Genomic DNA, 21,058 nt, shown 5'->3' with positions numbered 1-21,058 from the left:
CCTCGCGTCTGACAGCTGGCTTGACGGAACTCTTAGCCCGCCAGATTTTACCATACCAGCTGGTGGAGTCTGAGGCCTTCAAAAAATTTGTCGCTATTGGGACACCACAGTGGAAGGTACCCGGACAAATTTTTTTTTCAAAAAAGGCAATCCCAAACCTCTACTCAGTGATTGAAAAGGAAGTCATGGCATCTCTGGCATGCAGTGTTGGGGCAAGGGTCCATCTGACCACTGATACCTGGTCTTCAAAGCACGGTCAGGGCAGGTATATCACCTACACTGCACATTGGGTCAACCTGCTGACGGCTGACAAGCATGGAATGCGTGGCTCTGCAGCGGAGTTGGTGACACCGCCACGACTTGCCGGCAGGCCTACTGCGACCTCCTCTACTCCTCCTACTCCATCCTCTTCCATAACCTCCTCGGCTGAGTCCTCTTCTGCTGCGGTGTCTGGCTGCACATTAACTGAATCCCCCCAGCTCCCCAGGGGCTATTCCACATCCCGGATACGACAGTGTCACGCTGTCTTGGGGTTGACTTGCCTGAAAGCAGAGAGCCACACCGGACCAGCACTCCTGTCCGCCCTGAACGTACAGGTGGATCAGTGGCTGACCCCGCACCAACTGGAGATCGGCAAATTGGTGTGTGACAATGGAAGCAATTTGTTGGCGGCATTGAATTTGGGCAAGTTGTCACATGTGCCGTGCATGGCACACGTGTTGAATCTCATCGTACAACGCTTTGTGTCTAAGTACCCAGGCTTACAGGACGTCCTCAAGCAGGCCAGGAAGGTGTGTGGCCATTTCAGGCGTTCCTACACGGCCATGGCGCACTTTTCAGACATTCAGCGCCGAAACAACATGCCAGTGAGGCGCTTGATTTGCGACAGCCCGACACATTGGAATTCAACACTCCTAATGTTCGACCACCTGCTCCAACAAGAAAAAGCCGTCAACGAGTATTTGTATGACCGGGGTGCTAGGAAAGCCTCTGCGGAGCCGGGAATTTTTTTGCCGCGTTACTGGACACTCATGCGCAATGCCTGTAGGCTCATGCGTCCTTTTGAGGAGGTGACAAACCTAGTCAGTTGCACCGAAGGCACCATCAGCGACCTCATCCCATTTGTTTTCTTCCTGGAGCGTGCCCTGCGAAGAGTGCTGGATCAGGCTGTAGATGAGCGTGAAGAGGAAGAGTTGTGGTCACCATCACCACCAGAAACAGCCTTGTCATCATCGCTTGCTGGACCTGCGGCAACGCTGGAAGAGGAGTGTGAGGAAGAGTCAGAGGAGAAATGTGGCTTTGAGGAGGAGGAAGACCAACCACAGCAGGCATCCCAGGGTGCTCGTTGTTGTCACCTATCTGGGACCTGTGGTGTTGTACATGGCTGGGGTGAAGAACAGACCGTCAATGACATCAGTGAGGACGAGGAACGGGCAATGAGTAGCTCGGCATCCAACCTTGTGCAAATGGGGTCTTTCATGCTGTCATGTCTGTTGAGGGACCCTCGTATAAAAATCATGAAGGAGAACGACCTGTACTTGGTGGCCACACTACTAGACACCCAGTATAAGCAGAAAGTGGCGGAAATGTTACCAACTTACCGAAAGTCAGAAAGGATGCAGCAGTTCAAAACAAAACTAAAAAATATGCTTTACACAGCTTATAAGGGGGATGTCACAGCACAACGGGAATCTAACTGGGGAAGAGGTGAAAGTAATCCTCCTCCTACCACGACCACGGCGGCAAGGACAGGACGCTTTACAGATGTGTTGTGATGGAGGACATGCAGAGCTTTTTCAGTCCTACACATCGCCACAGCCCTTCGGGATCCAGCCTTAGAGAAGGACTCGACTGACAGGTAGCAGACTACCTCGCCTTAACTGCAGATATCGACACTCTGAGGAGCGATGAACCCCTTGACTACTGGGTGTGCAGGCTTGACCTGTGGCCTGAGTTATCCCAGTTTGCGATAGAACTTCTGGCCTGCCCCGCTTCAAGTGTCCTGTCAGAAAGGACCTTCAGTGCAGCAGGAGGCATTGTCACTGACAAAAAAAGTTGCCTCGGTCAAAAAAGTGTTGATTACCTCACCTTCATTAAGATGAATGAGGCATGGATCCCGAAGGGACTGACAGTGGGGGATACGTTTGACTAACAAAGGGCCTGATGACATGCCTTGGCCTCAAAATGGTCCCCACGCTGCTGTATTTAATGTCTGCATACCGAATGACTTTCGTGAATTCTCCGCCACCAACTAGGGTTCAAGCCGCAATGTTTTAGTCACCTTTCTGCCTTGAAAACATCAATTTTTCCAGCGGCTGCAACAATAATATTATTTTTCAGGCATGTGTACATGCCTAATTTTTCTGGCCTCTGGTGCTGCACTGTGGCTGCAAAAACAAAACAAAAAAAAAAGGCACATACAAGTGTCAATTCCCCTTCGTGATCGTTACCTTGTCATAGTGAAGGGGCTTGAGTATCACAATGAAGCGATCATCACCTCTATGAGTGTGTTGGCAATGTTGCCACACCCCAGATGATAAGGCCGTTGCTTCATTATGATCAGATCAAAAGCGATCGGCTGGATAATTTTTCATAGAAAAAACATTAATTTTCTTTTTTTTTTTAAGTTGTATGGGTGGGTTTTTAATACATAAAATAAAAAAATCATAATAAAGTCTCTTAATAGTTTATTAGAAATAATGCAAACAATTTAAAAAATCCCCATCAATTCCAATACAAAGCAAGTACAGAGCTCAGAACTAAATTATTCCAGGATGTCGTAATGGTTTGTGAATTCGACAATGGTTAATAATCAATTCGACACACGTCCCCGGATAGGGGACGTAACAGGGATTAAACTGATAGGAATAGTACTAGTTAACACACCACTCATATAGGGTGTCACAGCACATTGCTCCGTGCACGCGCAGTGCCCCAACTTGGGACTGAGTAAGAGGACCGACCAAGCTGCTTTTTCCATCTCCCAGTTCCTAAAATCAATTCATTTTGGTGTATCAGAGTTTGGTCTGTCACTGTGACGGCAGTCGAAGGTACCCAACCGTGGCGTGGATTCAAACAAAGGGGAGGGAGCCAGCATTTTTTTTAACCATCTCCCCGTTCGAAAAATCTATTTAATAATTTGACCCCAGATTGGGGACGTAACAGGGATTAAACTGATGAGAATAGTACTACAGAAAATACCACTCATATCTGGTGGGGCAGTAAATTGCACGGTGCAGACGCAGTGACCGTGGCGTGGATTCAAACAAAGGGGAGGGAGCCAGCATTTTTTTAACCATCTCCCCGTTCGAAAAATCTATTTAATAAATTGACCCCAGATTGGGGACGTAACGGGGATTAAACTGATGAGAAGAGAGAACTACAGAAAATACCACTCATATCGGGTGGGGCAGTAAATTGCACGGCACAGACGCAGTGACCGTGGATTCAAACAAAGGGGAGGGAGCCAGCGTTTTTTTAACCATCTCCCCGTTCAAAAAATCAATTCAATTCACCTTTCGGGGACCCTTGGTGTTGTACGTGGCTGGCTGGAGGAAGAATCCTTCAATGACATCAACGGGAAATGGCTAGCTTGGTATCCAACCTTGAACAAATGGGGAGTTTGCGGTTGGGCAAATGGACTGTTTGCGGTTGTTTGCGGGGCATTAAAAGGGGAGTTTGGTCTGTCAATGTCTGTGAAGCGGGCATAACCCTTACACTACCTGATCGATACAACATCATACCTGATCGTATACACACACTGGATGTTTTAAACCACGTTGTTCAAAAAAAATTTGGATTGTTAGGTGATTTATGCCCTTTATGGATTAAAATCCAACTCTGCGTCAACTACATAATTTTCCATGGGAGTTTTGCCATGGATCCCCCTCCGGCATGCCACAGTCCAGGTGTTAGTCCCCTTGAAACAACTTTTCCATCACTACTGTGGCTAGAAAGAGTCCCTGTGGGTTTTAAAATTCGCCTGCCTATTGAAGTCTATGGCGGTTCGCCCAGTTCGCCCGTTCGTGAAAATTTGCAGAAATTCGCGTTCGGCGTTTGCGAACGGAAAATTTTATGTTCGCGACATCACTAATGATCAATTGTTAGGTGTCGTCTTGGTCTCATGATGTCAAAATGTGAACAGCATGATGAGGAGGACTGTTTAAATATAAATTCTAATTAAACCAGAAAATGTATTAGGTGGTTCATGAATCAAACACCTGGTGTGAATTTAGCCATTAAGCTCCTTGTTAGAGAACAGCAAGTTGTGCAAAAATACTGAAACATTGAACAGTTGGACATGTGCATTCAAAAGTTTAGAGAAAGTCACATTCAGTTCACCTGTAAAGGTTACAGTGCATTTTAGGTTCATCCTGAAATTTCACCCACAAGCCAAATATCCCTAACTTTTTGTGAGTAGTGTATATACACCATCAAATACTTCTGTATATAATCTCCTAAAGTGAGGTATTCCGATCTCTGACATTCATGGCATATTGCTAGGATATACCATCAATGTCAGAAAGGTGCAGGTCCCACCTCTGGGACCTGTTCTTATCTCCGGAATGTGGGTCCCCAAAGCAAAGGGAGAGCAGCTGTGCATGTGCAGCCACCTTCTGGTGTCTTATTTATACCCACCTGATGTCTTATTATGGGTGTTTATTATGTTTGCCAGCTACAGCCGACTGCAAACATAACATGGTCCTGAAAAAATCAAGGCACTAAAATCCATAAGGTGCTCCTTCATTTCTGAGGACTGTGTTTGTCACATGGCACATTAAGGCCATGTCTGGAATATTTCTATAAACTACAGATCCCGGGTAATATACAGTCGTGGCCAAAAGTTTTGAGAATGACACAAATATTAGTTTTCACAAAGTTTGATGCTAAACTGCTTTTAGATCTTTGTTTCAGTTGTTTCTGTGATGTAGTGAAATATAATTACACGCACTTCATACGTTTCAAAGGCTTTTATCGACAATTACATGACATTGATGCAAAGAGTCAGTATTTGCAGTGTTGGCCCTTCTTTTTCAGGACCTCTGCAATTCGACTGGGCATGCTCTCAATCAACTTCTGGGCCAATTCCTGACTGATAGCAACGCATTCTTTCATAATCACTTCTTGGAGTTTGTCAGAATTAGTGGGTTTTTGTTTGTCCACCCGCCTCTTGAGGATTGACCACAAGTTCTCAATGGGATTAAGATCTGGGGAGTTTCCAGGCCATGGACCCAAAATGTCAACGTTTTGGTCCCCGAGCCACTTAGTTATCACTTTTGCCTTATGGCACGGTGCTCCATCGTGCTGCAAAATGCATTGTTCTTCACCAAACTGTTGTTGGATTGTTGGAAGAAGTTGCTGTTGGAGGGTGTTTTGGTACCATTCTTTATTCATGGCTGTGTTTTTGGGCAAAATTGTGAGTGAGCCCACTCCCTTGGATGAGAAGCAACCCCACACATGAATGGTCTCAGGATGCTTTACTGTTTCCATGACAAAGGACTGATGGTAGCGCTCACCTTTTCTTCTCCGGACAAGCCTTTTTCCAGATGCCCCAAACAATGGGAAAGAGGCTTCATCAGAGAATATGACTTTGCCCCAGTCCTCAGCAGTCCATTCACCATACTTTCTGCAGAAGATCAATCTGTCCCTGATGTTTTTTTTTTTTAGAGAAGTGGCTTCTTTGCTGCCCTTCTTGACACCAGGCCATCTTCCAAAAGTCTTCGCCTCACTGTGCGTGCAGATGCGCTCACACCTGCCTGCTGCCGTTCCTGAGCAAGCTCTGCACTGGTAGCACTCCGATCCCGCAGCTGAATCCTCTTTAGGAGACGATCCTGGCGCTTGCTGGACTTTCTTGGACGCCCTGAAGCCTTCTTAACAAGAATTTAACCTCTTTCCTTGAAGTTCTTGATGATCCTATAAATTGTTGATTGAGGTGCAATCTTAGTAGCCACAATATCCTTGCCTGTGAAGCCATTTTTATGCAACACAATGATGGCTGCACGCGTTTCGCAGGTCACCATGGTTAACAATGGAAGAACAATGATTTCAAGCATTACCCTCCTTGTAACATGTCAAGTCTGCCATTTTAACCCAATCAGCCTGACATAATGATCTCCAGCCTTTTGCTCGTCAACATTCTCACCTGAGTTAACAAGACGATTACTGAAATGATCTCAGCAGGTCCTTTAATGACAGCAATGAAATGCAGTGGAAAGGTTTTTTTGGGATTAAGTTAATTTTCATGGCAAAGAAGGACTATGCAATTCATCTGATCACTCTTCATAACATTCTGGAGTATATGCAAATTGCTATTATAAAAACTTAAGCAGCAACTTTTCTAATTTCCAATATTTATGTAATTCTCAAAACTTTTGGCCACGACTGTACATTGAGGTTTGTTTTCCTGTTAAAAAGGTTCTCTGGGTTATCATATTGATAACCTATCCTCAGGATAGGTCATAAATATGAGATGGGTGGGAGTCCATCTGCCGGGACCCACACCGATCAGCTGATTGAAGAGACCGCAATGTTCCACTGAATGTCAATGTTCCACTGAGTGCATGCCTCCGCACAGCTTACCAAACACAGCGCCATCCATTTGATAGCAGCTGTGCTTGGTATCGCAGCTCAGGCTATTCGCTTGGATAGGACTAGGCTGTGCCTAGGTCATGTGACTGATAAACTTAAACATAATATGGCCTAGGAAGAGGGCTAAGCGCTCACTGGGCGTTGCAGCCTGATCATATAGCTGATAGACGGAGTCTTCTCACAGGACCCCAGCCAATCTCATATTGATGAGTAATCCTGAGGATAGGTCCTAAATAGGATAATCCCCAAGAACCCCTTTAACTCTTGCTGTATTACAGGAAAAATTGATTAAAATGGATAGAGATGAGCAAATTTTTAAAAAATTTGATTCGCCGGTTCACAGAATTTTTGAGGAAAATTTGGTTTCGATCTGAATATATTTGCAGCGAATTTTGTTAAAAAAACGTCTATTTCCTGGCTGCAGAGAGCCTTTATAGTGGTGTTGAACACTGTGCCTTGCAGTAACACGCATAGAGAGTCTGCTGTGGTAGTGAAATAATACTGTGAGTCCGTATGACATGCAGGTGACAGGCGTCGGTCTTAGAATCACTGCACACTTCACTTATTTGAGCAGTCACGGGGCCAAAACTGACCAAATAACTCAAGTATGAACTCAGCCTTACAGGTCAATGGTAGCGCCAAGAAGAAGCGCACTCCTTTTACACCATCGTCAGCTGATTCCGCATAGATGTCTACAGTACCTGTTCTATTAAACACTTATACAAGTAGAGCCCCCGACAGAGTGGAGAGTGTGTCAGCACTAAGTTTGTGTTGACATCACTGATTATTTTGCCCTTCCTCTGATCCGTCAGAACAATAACCCCCAAAAAACGGATCCTGTCTGTGGAGCATCCGCCTTCACTCGGTCAGCATTTGGTCAGTAATCCATCAGTATTGCTAATGCCAAAAAAAAACAGGAGTGGATCCAAAACAGAGATGAAACATGAATGGAATATTTGTATGTCTTCTGTGTTTTGTACCCACTCCTGGTTTTGGCTACCAAATCACAAGCCAATTCTGATACAACCATACAGGCCTTACAGCTGCTACACAGACAGGATCCTTTGTGTGTCTCATTTTTTCTTCCTTCTGGGAGATCAGAAGAAGGGTCAAATAAATGATGATGTCAGCCAGGCCAAAAGGCAAAATAGTGTCCCAGTCATGAAGTGGGGAGGCTGGGAACAGCATGAGAAGTCCACAGAGTGGCCCTATGACATAGTTGTGAGGTGGCGGCAGCATCAGGAGGCCACAGAGTGGCACAATGACAGAGTGTGGAGGTGGCGGCAGCATCAGGAGGCCACAGAGTGGCACAATGACAGAGTGTGGAGGTGGCGGCAGCATCAGGAGGCCACAGAGGTGGATGGCAATATCAGTACCAGCTGAAGATGGTGGGTGAAAGATGGAGCACTTGGAGGTGGCGGCAGCATCAGGAGGCCACAGAGTGGCAAGGTGACATAGTGTGGAGGTGGCAACAGCATCAGGAGGCCACAGAGTGGCAAGGTGACATAGTGTGGAAGTGGGTGGCAATACCAGTACCAGCTAAAGATGGTGGGTGAAAGAAGTAGCACTTGGCATCAGATGTGTGGCATCAAACGGGTGGCAGCATCAGAATAGTAGGGGAGGCAGTGTTGGTGTGGCACCATGGATGATCTAATGTGATGCATCAGGCATTGGGGGGTGGAAATCCTGGCTGATCCACGCCTGATTCATCTTGACAAAGGTTAGTCTCTCTACACTTAGGGTGGACAGGCGAGTTCTCCTTGAGGTAACTATGGCCCCCGCCACACTAAACACCCGCTCTGATGCCACACTACTGGCTGGGCAGGACAGCTTTTCCAGGGAAAACCTCGTCCAGTTGCGGCCACAAATACAGTATGACTGGTGAGTAGTTTCTTCACTAGGCGGGTGAAGAAAGCTGCTCATCAGCGACTGTAGACTCAGGCTGCTGCTGATGGAGCTGGTACTGATCCTGGCACCCCTCCCCAGCAGCCATGGCAGTGGAACGTGAGCGCAGAGGGCCCCCCCAGTCAGACCTGCGAGAGGATGGACGATGGTGCAGATAGGCAGCTGCCAACTGACTACATAGGATGTCTCAATCTTAGTTTAGTTTGGTCTCCCTCTCATCGGGTGTAAAAAAGGCCCCCATTTTGGACCAGTAGTGAGGCTCCAACAAGGTGGAGAGCCAGAAGCCATCCCTCTGCCAAATGGTGACAATTCAGCTGTCACTACGCAAGCAAGTGAGCATGCATCGAGCCATTTGCGCGAGTGACTCGGAGGGACTCCCTGCCTCCATCTCCACTGCATACTGCCACAGTGTGTCTGGGTCCTCTGCCTCCTCTTCCTCATCTCCCTGTAGATCCTCTGGCTGCTCCTTCTCCTCCTCTCCTGTCACCTGTGTAGAAAAACCACCCATTTCGCTACACATTTCTTGTGCTCCAATGTCCTCCTCCTCCAGTTCAGCCCCCACAGGGCTCATGTGGTCGTGAGATGTCGGTGCCACGTCTCCAGTCCCCTGACCAGCCAGATTTACCATCATCTGTTACAGGACATGAAGCAGTGGAATGACGTTGTTCATCCCATAGTCCTGGCGACTGACAAATAACATGGCCTCCTCATATGGCCTGAGCAAACGGCAGGTGTCATACATGAGCTGCAACTGGCTGACATCGAAGTTACACGGGACTACTCCTGTCCGCTTGGATCATCAAGAAATCGTTGATGGCCTTTCTCTGTTTATATAGTTGGTCTAACATATGGAGGGTGGAATTCCAACAGGTGGAAACGTCGCAAATCAGCCTATGTTGGGGGATGCCGTTCTGCCGCTGCAGCTCAAGGAGGGTGTACTTTGCAGTGTACGAGTGGCTGAAGTGCATGCAAAGTTTCCTGGCCATTTTTAGGGTGTCTTGCAGATGGGTGGAAGACTTCAGGAACCACTTGACAACCAGATTAAACACGTGTGCCATGCAGGGCGCATTGTTCAGCCCTCCTTGACGGAGCGCCGACAGCATGTTCTTCCCGCCGTCGGTCACTATGGTTCTGATTAAGAGTTGTCGCTGAGAAAGCCAGGATTTGATTTGAAATTAAGAGCAGCGGAGTTTGCTTTGAAATTAAAAATTTCACCACTGCGTAATTTGGCCCATACAGCAAAAGGAGGTGTACAGTCACCCATCAATTTTCCAGAAAAAAAAACATGTTTGAAATTAAACATTTCACCACTACGTAATTTGGCCCATACAGCAAAAGGAGGTCTACAATCACCCATCAATGTCCCCGAAAAAAGCCTGTTTCACATAAAAAATGTCACCACTACATAATTCGGTCCATACAGCAAAAAGGGCTTCAGAATTTATAACTGCACCGCTGAACGGCAAATAGGCCCTTATACTACACAAGGCTTTTCAACATATAAGTGCAACGCTGAACGGCAAATATATTTTTCTTTTGCCACTAATACACGGCAGACAGGGCTTTAGAAAATATAACTGCACCACTGAACGGCAAATATATATTTTCTTTTTCCGTTAATACAAGTCACAAAAGGCTTTACAACAAATATATTTTACTTTTGCCACTAATACACGACAAAAAGGGCTGTAATTTTCGCACTTCACCACACAACGGCTAATAAGCCCTTTTTCCCCACTAATACAAGCCAAAAAATGCTTTAGAACATATAACTGCACCGCACAAGGGCTAATAAGACGTAAAAATATTTCCTTGTAATAAACCCTGTTAATGGCTGCATCAATCAGCACTTGCACCCCCAATAAGAACGGTTTGCTAGATTACAGAGCTGTATAATGGCAATTTGGATCCTCAGTCAGTGCAGGAAGGTGTAACAGGAATGTTCCTATTACCCATGCTGTAACCTCCCCTACTGAACCCTGTTCTACATAAATGTTGTGGAATGATTCCTCCCTACAGTTTGAATAATCTTTCCCTGCACTTGTACATGCATGGCATTATGGGTGATCCCGCCTTCCCAGAGTTCCTTTCTCCATGTCCTCACACGTGCAGCAGCCATTTTAGGAAAATATGCGATTCGTTACCACGAATCGCGAGGAAATTCGGCTTTGGTGCAAATCAAATTTTTTTAATGTGTTGTTCAGTCGCAATTCAGTTGTGCTCGACTCTTTGCGACCCCCATGGACCACAGCAAGCCAGGCCCCTCTATCTTCCACTGTCTCTCGAAGCTTGCCTAAGATCATGTCTGTTGCTTCCATGATACTGTCCAGCCATCTCATTCTCTGCCGTCCCCTTCTCCTTTTGCCTTCGATCTTTCCCAGCATCAGGGTCAATGACTCCTGCCTTCTTATTATGTGTCCAAAGTATTTCAGCTTCAGTATTGCTCCTTCCAATGAACAATCAGGGTTAAATTCTTCAAGGATTGATTGGATCTTCTTGCAGTCCATGGAATCCTCAGAAGTCTTCTCCAGCACCACAGTTCGAAGGCATCGATTCTTCTCCTCTCAGCCTTCCTTATGGTCCAGCTCTCACAACCATACATTACTACAGGAAAAACCATGGATTTGACCATAAGAACTTTTGTTGGCAAGGTGACATCTCTGCTTTTAATTACACTGTCCAAGTTTGTCATTGCTTTCCTTCCAAGAAGCAAACGTCTTTGAATTTCATGGCTGCAGTGATCTTTGAGCCCAAGAAAACAAAATCTAATACTGGTTCCATTTCATCCCCCTCTATTTGCCAGGAGGGGATGGATCCTGATGCCATGATCTTAGTTTTTTTAATGTTGAGACTTAGGCCAACTTTTGCACTCTCCTCTTTCACCCTCATCAAGAGGCTCCTTAATTCTTCTTTGCTTTCTGCCATATGAGTCGTATCATCGGTATATCTGGGGTTGTTGATATATTCTAATTCCAGCTTTTGCTTTATCCAGTCCAGCATTTTGCATGATATATTCTGCATATAAGTTAAATAAATAGGGTGATAATATACAGCCTTGTTGTACTCCTTTTCCGATATTGAACTAATCAGTTGTTTCACGTACAGTTCTCACAGTTGCTTCTTGACCTGCATACAAGTTCCTCAGGAGACATGTTAGGTGATCCGGTACTTCCATCTCTTTAAGAACTTGCCATAATTTATTGTGATCCACACAATCAAAGGCAGAAGTAGATGTTTTTCTGGAACTCTCTTGCTTTCTCCATAATCCAGCGAGGCTTGTTCTTCCGGTAGTTCTTGGTTCACATATTGCTGAAGCCTAGCTTGCAGAAGCTTGCAGAATCTTTAGCATAACCTTGCTAGCATGTGAGATGAGGGCAATTGTTCAGTAGTTTGAACATTCTTTGGCATTGCCCTTCTTTGGGATGTGTTTTTCAGATTTGCTGGCATATTGAGTGCAGCACTTTAACAGCATCATCTTTTACTATTTTAAAAAGCTAAGCTAGAATTCCGTCACCTTCCAGGTTCCTATACAATACTGTTCTTTACAGCATTGGACTTTCCTTTTACCTCCTGCCACATCTGCAGCTGAGCATCCTTTCAGCTTTGCCCCAGTTGCTTTAATCTTTCTGGCACTACTTGTACTTGCCCTCTGTCATGGTCTTACCTTCTTGCTGTTCTCCTCCGTTTGACATGTGCTGGCGGCCATCTTGGTTTCTGGGTTTCTTGTAGCCTCCCACCCTGCGGCTCCTCCTTCCCACTGGGAGGAGCTGGATGCCTAGCTCATATATATAGGAGGTCTGTGGCTTCAGTTCCTCGCTTGGTCCTCCTGTGTTCACATGCTTCTAGACTGCTGCTGCTGCTGCTGCTTCTGGTTCCTGATCCTGGTTTCGTCCGACTACCCTGCTGGTTCCTGATCCTGGTTTCGTCCGACTACCCTGCTGGTTCCTGATCCTGGCTTCGTCTGACTACCCTGCTGGTTCCTGATCCTGGCTTCGTCTGACTACCCTGCTGGTTCCTGATCCTGGCTTCGTCTGACTACCCTTCTGGTTCCTGACCTCTGGCTTCGCAAAGACTCTGCTTCGGTTTCGCCATCCGTTTGGACTTTTGCTTTACAGCTTTATTTTCAATAAAGCCTTCTTATTTTCACTTATCCCTTGTTGTACGTCTGGTTCATGGTTCCGTGACATTAGGACCAAGCCATGAATTCTGACGGTACAGGGCCATCCTCGCTACCCACGCTGGTTGCCAGACTTGATCAGCAGGATCACCTGTTGGGTCGGTTCGCTGTGGCGTTGCAAACCCTGCTTGAACGCACGGCTCATTTCGCTCCCGTTGCCGATGGGTCGGTTGTCGCTCCTGGGCCCGCTCCTACTGCCGCTCCGGTTGTTGCGCCAGTGTCTACCCCGACACCTGTTGTTGCACCTGCGGTGTTTCGGGGTATGACCGGTTCTGCCCCTCTTCCACAGCGCTTTGGGGGAGAGCCAACTCAGTGCCGAGGTTTCCTTAACCAGGTGGGCATTTATTTCGAGTTGCTGCCACATGCCTTTCCTACTGAGAGATCAAAGGTGGGCTTCTTGATCTCGCTGCTCTCGGACAAGGCCTTGGCCTGGGCCAGCCCTTTATCGGAGAACAACAATCCGGTGGTTGCCGAGTTTTCCGGTTTTGTTGCTTCTCTTCGGAAGGTATTCGATGTGCCGGCTCGTGCTGCCTCTGCTGCGAAGCTCCTTATGTCCATCAGACAGGGTTCACGATCCGTAGCTGAATACGCCATTGAGTTTCGTACCCTGGCAGCAGAGGTGGGCTGGAATAATGAGGCTCTGGTCGCTGCTTTCTCTCATGGTCTCTCGGATGCCTTGAAGGATGAGGTTGCAGCTAAGGACCTACCAGTGGAGCTCGAGTCTCTTATTTCTTTCCTGATTTTGATTGACACCAGACTCAGGGAGAGACCTTCCTTTAAGGAGAGCCTGCGGAGGTTTTCTAACAGATTGGTGCCTACGTTTGCTGTCCCACCCGTGCCTCCCTCTCCTCCCACGCCTCCTGGGGATGACTTGTCTGGGGGTGAACCCATGCAGCTGGGGTTTGCTCGCCTGTCCGAGGGGGAGAGGGTACTCCGGAGACGCGAGGGCCGATGCATGTACTGTGGTCTCGGTGGGCATTTTCGGTTGGCATGTCCGAACCGTCCGGGAAACGCTCGCACCTGAGATCCTGTCGGGGGCAGATCTTGGGTGGAGTCTCCTCGTCCCCGGTTTCCCGTGTTGACAAACCACTGATCACTGTTGTCCTCTCCTGGGTCGGGGGCTCGGTGACGACCCAGGCGTTGGTGGACTCTGGTGCTGGTGGTTTGTTCATTGATAATGTGTTCGCTGCCGCCAATTCCATTCCTCTGCAGGCTCGAGGTTCCCCACTGGCTCTTGAGGCGATAGACGGCAGACCTCTTCTGCCGCCACACGTGACTCATGAGACCCTTCCAGTGGGGATAGCCATTGGTGCCGTTCACAGAGAGTCGGTCTGCCTCCAGGTTATTTCGTCTCCACACTACTCGGTGGTCTTGGGGTACCCCTGGCTCCGGAAGCATAATCCGACTTTCGATTGGAGATCGGCCGAGATCCTCTCGTGGTCACCGCAGTGTGGGGCTAGTTGCATCCATGGGTCTGTCAAGTTGCTGTGTACTTCCTCGGACTCTCTGTTGCCTCCTGAATACGAGGAGTACCGGGATGTATTCGATAAGGTGCGCGCGGTTGCCCTACCTCCGCACCGCCCATACGATTGTGCCATAGAGTTACAATCTGGTGCCGTTCCTCCTCGTGGCAAAGTCTATCCACTGTCGGTAGCGGAGAATGAGGCCATGGAGGAGTACGTGAGGGAGGCGCTTTCACGCGGACACATTCGCAAATCCTCGTCCCCGGCAGGGGCTGGATTTTTCTTTGTGAAAAAGAAGGGCGGTGAGTTGAGGCCTTGCATCGATTACAGGGGTCTCAATCGCATCACGATCAAGAACGCTTACCCGATACCCTTGATTTCCGAGCTGTTTGATCGCCTTAAAGGGGCCACGGTCTTTACCAAACTCGACCTGAGGGCGGCATATAACCTGGTAAGGATCAAGGCGGGCGATGAGTGGAAGACCGCGTTTAACACCAGGACCGGTCATTATGAATCCTTGGTTATGCCCTTTGGGTTGTGCAATGCGCCCGCAGTCTTTCAGGAATTCATCAACGATGTTTTCCGTGACCTGTTGCAGCAGTGTGTGGTGGTCTATTTGGATGACATCTTGGTATATTCTGAATCCATGGAGGCCCACATTCTGGATGTCAGACGAGTGTTGCAACGGTTACGAGAGAACAAGCTGTTCGGTAAGCTTGAGAAATGCGAATTTCACCGATCCCAGGTAACCTTCTTAGGTTACATCATTTCCGCTGAGGGGTTCTCCATGGATCCTGAGAAGGTTTCGGCTGTCTTACAGTGGCCCCAGCCCAGTGGTCTTCGTTCCCTGCAGCGCTTTTTGGGCTTCGCCAATTATTATCGGAAGTTCATCAGGGACTTTTCCATGCTAGCCAAGCCTCTCACGGATCTGACCAGGAAGGGCAGTAATTCCCAGGTCTGGCCGCTCGAGGCCATCCGAGCTTTTGAGGCTCTAAAGTCCACCTTTGTGTCGGCTCCGATTCTGTTGCATCCCAACCCTGGGTTGCCCTTTGTCCTCGAGGTGGACGCGTCTGAGACGGGAGTAGGCGCCCTTCTGTCTCAGCGTAGAACACCAGAGGGTCCTCTGCTTCCTTGTGGGTTTTACTCCCGGAAACTGTCTTCCGCGGAGTGCAACTATCAGATTGGTGACAGGGAGTTATTGGCCATCGTGCAGGCCCTTAAAGAATGGAGGCACTTGCTCGAGGGTTCGGTGGTTCCGGTCCTCATCCTGACGGACCACAAGAATCTGACCTACCTTTCTGAGGCCAAGAGATTGACACCACGTCAGGCCAGATGGGCTCTGTTCTTGTCACGTTTTAATTACGTGGTCTCCTACCTACCCGGTTCCAAGAACATCAGGGCGGATGCCTTATCACGGCAGTACTCCGAGCTGTCCAGGGAGGAGTCGATTCCGACTTCGGTCATACCTCCGAATCAGATCTTGGCCGCCATTCGCACCAGCCTGACCTCTCCCCTGGGTGAGCAGATTTTGGCGGCTCAATCTGGTGCTCCCTCTGGGAGACCCAACGGCAGATGTTTTGTGCCTGAGGAGTTGCGCACTCGGTTGTTGCGAACCTACCATAACTCCAAGACCGCGGGGCATCCTGGAAAGAATCAGCTGTCCTGGGCTGTTTCACGTCTGTTCTGGTGGCCTTCCCTACGTTCCGACATCGCCGCATATGTAGCGGCATGCTCCGTTTGTGCCCAGAGTAAGTCCCCTCGGCACCTTCCGTTGGGCCTTCTGCAACCCATAGCCACCGGGGAGCGCCCATGGTCACACCTGGGGATGGATTTCATTGTGGACCTCCCTGCATCCCGAGGCCATACGGTCATTCTCATGATTGTGGATCGGTTTTCAAAAATGTGCCACTGTGTTCCTCTCAAGAAGTTACCCTCTGCACAAGAGTTGGCCACGATTTTTGCCAGGGAGGTCTTCCGGTTGCACGGTTTGCCCAAGGAGATTGTGTCGGATCGGGGGAGTCAGTTTGTGTCCAGGTTCTGGCGCGCCTTTTGCTCCCAGTTGGGGATTCATCTCTCCTTCTCCTCGGCCTACCACCCTCAGTCCAATGGGGCCGCAGAACGATCCAATCAGGCCTTGGAGCAATTCCTTCGTTGCTATGTCTCCGATCACCAAGACAATTGGGTTGACCTCCTGCCTTGGGCTGAGTTTGCCAGGAACACGGCGGTGAACTCTTCCTCTGGGACGTCTCCCTTCATGGCCAATTATGGGTTCCAACCTGCCGTGTTACCGGAGGTATTCTCCCCCCAGGATATTCCGGCTGTGGAGGATCACCTTTCCGTCCTACGTGCTTCTTGGGTACTGATCCAGAAGTCCCTTGAGGTCTCTGCGCAGCGCCAGAGACTCCAGGCTGATCGCAGACGAGCGCCTGCTCCTTCCTACCAGGTCGGAGACCGTGTATGGTTGTTCACCCGCAACCTCAACCTTCGAGTGCCCACTCCCAAGCTGGCGCCTCGCTTTGTTGGTCCCTTCCGAGTGCTTCGCAGGGTAAACCCGGTAGCCTATGCCCTTGCGCTTCCTCCTGGCATGCGGATCTCCAACGTGTTTCATGTCTCCCTGTTGAAGCCACTGGTGTGTAATCGTTTCACTTCCTCGGTTCCTCGGCCTCGTCCGGTCCAAGTGGGTAATCGTGAGGAGTATGAGGTGAGCAATATCCTGGACTCACGCCTGGTCCGCGGTCGGGTGCAGTTTTTGGTCCATTGGCGTGGTTATGGTCCAGAGGAGCGTTCCTGGGTTCCCTCCGCAGATGTCCATGCTCCTGCCTTGCTCCGAGCCTTCCACGCACGCTTCCCTCAGAAACCGTTCTTTACTCCGCGGAGGAGGGGCCCTTGAGGGGGAGGTACTGTCATGGTCTTACCTTCTTGCTGTTCTCCTCCGTTTGACATGTGCTGGCGGCCATCTTGGTTTCTGGGTTTCTTGTAGCCTCCCACCCTGCGGCTCCTCCTTCCCACTGGGAGGAGCTGGATGCCTAGCTCATATATATAGGAGGTCTGTGGCTTCAGTTCCTCGCTTGGTCCTCCTGTGTTCACATGCTTCTAGACTGCTGCTGCTGCTGCTTCTGGTTCCTGATCCTGGTTTCGTCCGACTACCCTGCTGGTTCCTGATCCTGGTTTCGTCCGACTACCCTGCTGGTTCCTGATCCTGGCTTCGTCTGACTACCCTGCTGGTTCCTGATCCTGGCTTCGTCTGACTACCCTGCTGGTTCCTGATCCTGGCTTCGTCTGACTACCCTTCTGGTTCCTGACCTCTGGCTTCGCAAAGACTCTGCTTCGGTTTCGCCATCCGTTTGGACTTTTGCTTTACAGCTTTATTTTCAATAAAGCCTTCTTATTTTCACTTATCCCTTGTTGTACGTCTGGTTCATGGTTCCGTGACACCCTCCGCTCTTCCCCAGTAGCATTTTGGACACCTTCCGATCTGGGGGGCTCATCTTCCAGAGTCATATCGAGTAGCCTTTTGATTCTGTCCATTGGGTTTTCTTGGCAGAATACTGGAGTGGTTTGCCATTTCCTACTCCAGGGATTTGCTTTTTGTCTGAGCTTGTCTTGGGTGGCCATGCACGGCATAGCTCATAGCTTCACAGAGCTACACAAGCCCCTCTGCCTTGACAAGGCAGCATGAGATTTTGGCAATTTTTGTGAAAATGTGAAAAATTGCGGATAGAGTTATTTGCCTTATAATGTCCTAAAAAGATAAAATTATGTTTACAAAATTAAGCTAACAAAGTGGACATATGGTAAATGTTATTGAATAAAAAAAAAAACAGGACTGGTTAAGTGGTTATATATAGAATATAGTTAGATTTTTTTTGTGTGTGTAAATTCAGATTAGTGATGAGCGAATCGGTTCATCCCACTATGGACAAACCCAACTAATTTCTTACGATAAGGGCAGATTAAGATGGCTGCCGGTAACATAAGACCATCTTAATCTTGCGAATGTGCCATTACTGTGAGTAGTGGTGCATGTGCGAATACACTTCACCACAAATCCTTATTGGTAATGAAGTATATTTGTGCATGCGCCGCCACTCGCAGCAACGGTGCATGTACGAGATTAAGATGGTCTTGTAATACTGGTGGCTATTTTAAATGGGTATTCTCATCACATACAGTGGGGGCATATCGCTAAGATATTCCACCATTGTCTGATAGGTGCGGGTCCCAGAGGAGTGGGGAGAGCTGTGGTTGGAGGACCCCGGGTTTCCCGGGGTCCCTCCACCACCAAGCGCTGCTCCCATACAAGTGAATGGGAGCGCACCGCGCACGCGCTGCCCCTGCTCCCATTCATCTCTATGGGGCAGACGGAAATAGCCAAGCCAGCGCTCGGCTATTTTTGGCGGCCCCATTGAAATGAATGGAGGGCGGCTGCGCATGCGCAGTGCGCCCTTCATTAATTTCCCCGCTCTGTTCTCGTTGTAGGTGCAGGTCGCAGAGGTGGGACCCGCACCAATCAGGCAATGGGGTCATATACTAGCGATATGCCCCCATTGTATGTGATGGCAAAACCCCTTTAATCTGTCCTGATCATAATGAATACGGTCTAACAGCACAGTAAAGGTCACAATAATGATAATATCATGAATCAATCAGGTTGGCTGTAGCAGGAAGAACTGATTCACTCATCACTAATCCAGTTGATTGTGCAGAAGTACTGATACAATTTTAAAACCCGACTTTCCTTTGCTATGCACTGCAGGACACACTTTGAGCTTACTGTACTAAGTGGCTTGTGAATCAGTGGAGTTAAAAAATGGAAATGAAACCAGAAATTAAAGGGGTTCCCCCAAGAAAAATATTCTGCAAGTTTCCAACTAGTACCTGGATCTGAATACTTTTGTAACTGCATGTAATTAAAAATTTAGATTAATTAGTGAGTTATTCGATAAAATGTATCTGAATTGGGCCACCTGCTGTTTTTTTTTTCTTATTTCTTTGTCCTGCTCAGTGAGAAGGCTGCACATGCTCAGTTTCATCCTTCAGCTGCTTCCTGAGCTGTGATTGGGACAGTATGGACACACCTCCTGAACTGTAGCAGAAAAGACACTCCCCTCGAGCTGCCAGCTTGATATAAACCTAACACCAGGATGTTTGTTTGTAGTCTGTTTTTGTAATGGTCCTGTTGTTATGTTTGTAAAGTATGTTTTGTATTCTTTAAAAATGTATGGTGTTATAGGAAAAAAAAACGTGAGGGACCAAGCATCCAAAAATTATGCCTTAACATGGGTAGAATGCATGCACAAGAGTTAAAGGCTATGTACATGCAATGACCAGGCCACAGGGGTGCATGTGCCTGATGGGTGTAGTAGTTGTTACTCATGGTTCAGCAGAACTCCCTGGGCTGGCGTGCAGTGAATGGAGGTGCAACAAGTGGCCTTCCCCCAGGGCCCTACTATAAATCTCGCGTCCCAGGTGTAGGAAATGCTGAGTGGTATAGTGCGGCCTGTTTCTTTATGTGTGTCACAGTGCTCCTACCTGGATACCGCTGGACCCCAGGCTTTGGCTCTGAAGCAATACATAGGGGGAATAATTGAGGGACAAAAGAATAACTTGAGTCCAGACCTTGAGATGAAGTTCAATGGCAGCTTTACTTGAATAAACGTTTCTCCAAAACGGTTTACAGGCTTGGTCTTGGTTCCAGCAGGCTTTAGCATTAAACTGGCAGGCAAACTCCTCTCTGCTCTTATTATCTTTGACTCTGTTGTACTGACAAGCTTAAATAGTGTCTTTGCTTTCCTCTTGGTGCTGCACTTTCTCTCTGTAGTCTAACTCTAGGTTATGCCAGGAAACTTTCTTCCTGGCTCCTGAGGCTTCAAGATTTGGCCTCCATGACCAGCAGACACTTCACCTTGCACACCCTTCCCCTAGCTGGGGTAAGCTAGACTGACGCTAACTGGTCCTCACGTTTCCTGCAAGAAGTAGGACTCGCCCACTTCTCTCCAGAGGGGGTAAGAATGGAAGGCTTCATTCTATCTAAGTACAGCTCTGCCGTGTTTGCTGCCACCTGCTGGTGAACCAGTCACATTACATATGAACATAACAGTTGCATAACATTATTATAAATGCACAGTGTTGAGGGACCTGGAAATAAATGCATAAGATGACATGAGGTTAGACTAAGAAAGACAGTAGAAAGGTGCAGAAGTGGTAACACCACTCTGGGGTGTTACAGAACGATAGCACCGGATTCCTTCAGGGCACACTCTTGATCTCCTGCCAGATGTTGGCTGAGGTGCCCTTGATGGTATGGTTTTAGGTGCAGGGACAGTAGGGTCCCTGGTGTTCATGATGCCAGCAAGTAGGTGATAATTTCGCACAATAAGGAGACCAGTTCTTTTAACAAATCCCCAGTACTTTACTGAAGCTGATCCAAAGGTCAACAATGTGCACAAAAGTCATTTACACCAAGGCAGCTTCTACGATGGCTAAGATTAGTTCCCAAAAGATGCATAGGGGTTGTTTTCCTTTCCTCTGTAACAGTGATGGCTAACCTCCGGCACTCCAGCTGTGGTGAAACTATGACTCTCAGCATGCTCCATTCATTCTATGCAGTTCTGAGAACAGCCAAGCAAGTGTGCATCTTGGGAGTTGTAGTTTTACCACCGCTGGAGGGCTGGAGGTTAGCCATCACAGTTCTATAGCAATCAATCTTCCTCTCTTATTTCTCCAGGCTGGAGGGATGTACTATCTCTGCTGTACTGTATAGTCATATACTTCTATATCCTCTCTAGGAATACTATATCCTGACAGGTGGCTTTTCTGTCTTTGGTTATGGTGGGCAGCTAGTAGCTTAAAATCTCTCCACCAAATGCAGAAGATGCTAAAGCCTGATAAACAACAATTATCTTCTTTTGCCAATATGCTAACT

The sequence above is a fragment of the Bufo bufo genome, chromosome 4, assembly GCF_905171765.1.
Source record: "Bufo bufo chromosome 4, aBufBuf1.1, whole genome shotgun sequence".
Taxonomy (NCBI): Eukaryota; Metazoa; Chordata; class Amphibia; order Anura; family Bufonidae; genus Bufo; species Bufo bufo.
This window is presented reverse-complemented; position numbering follows the sequence as displayed.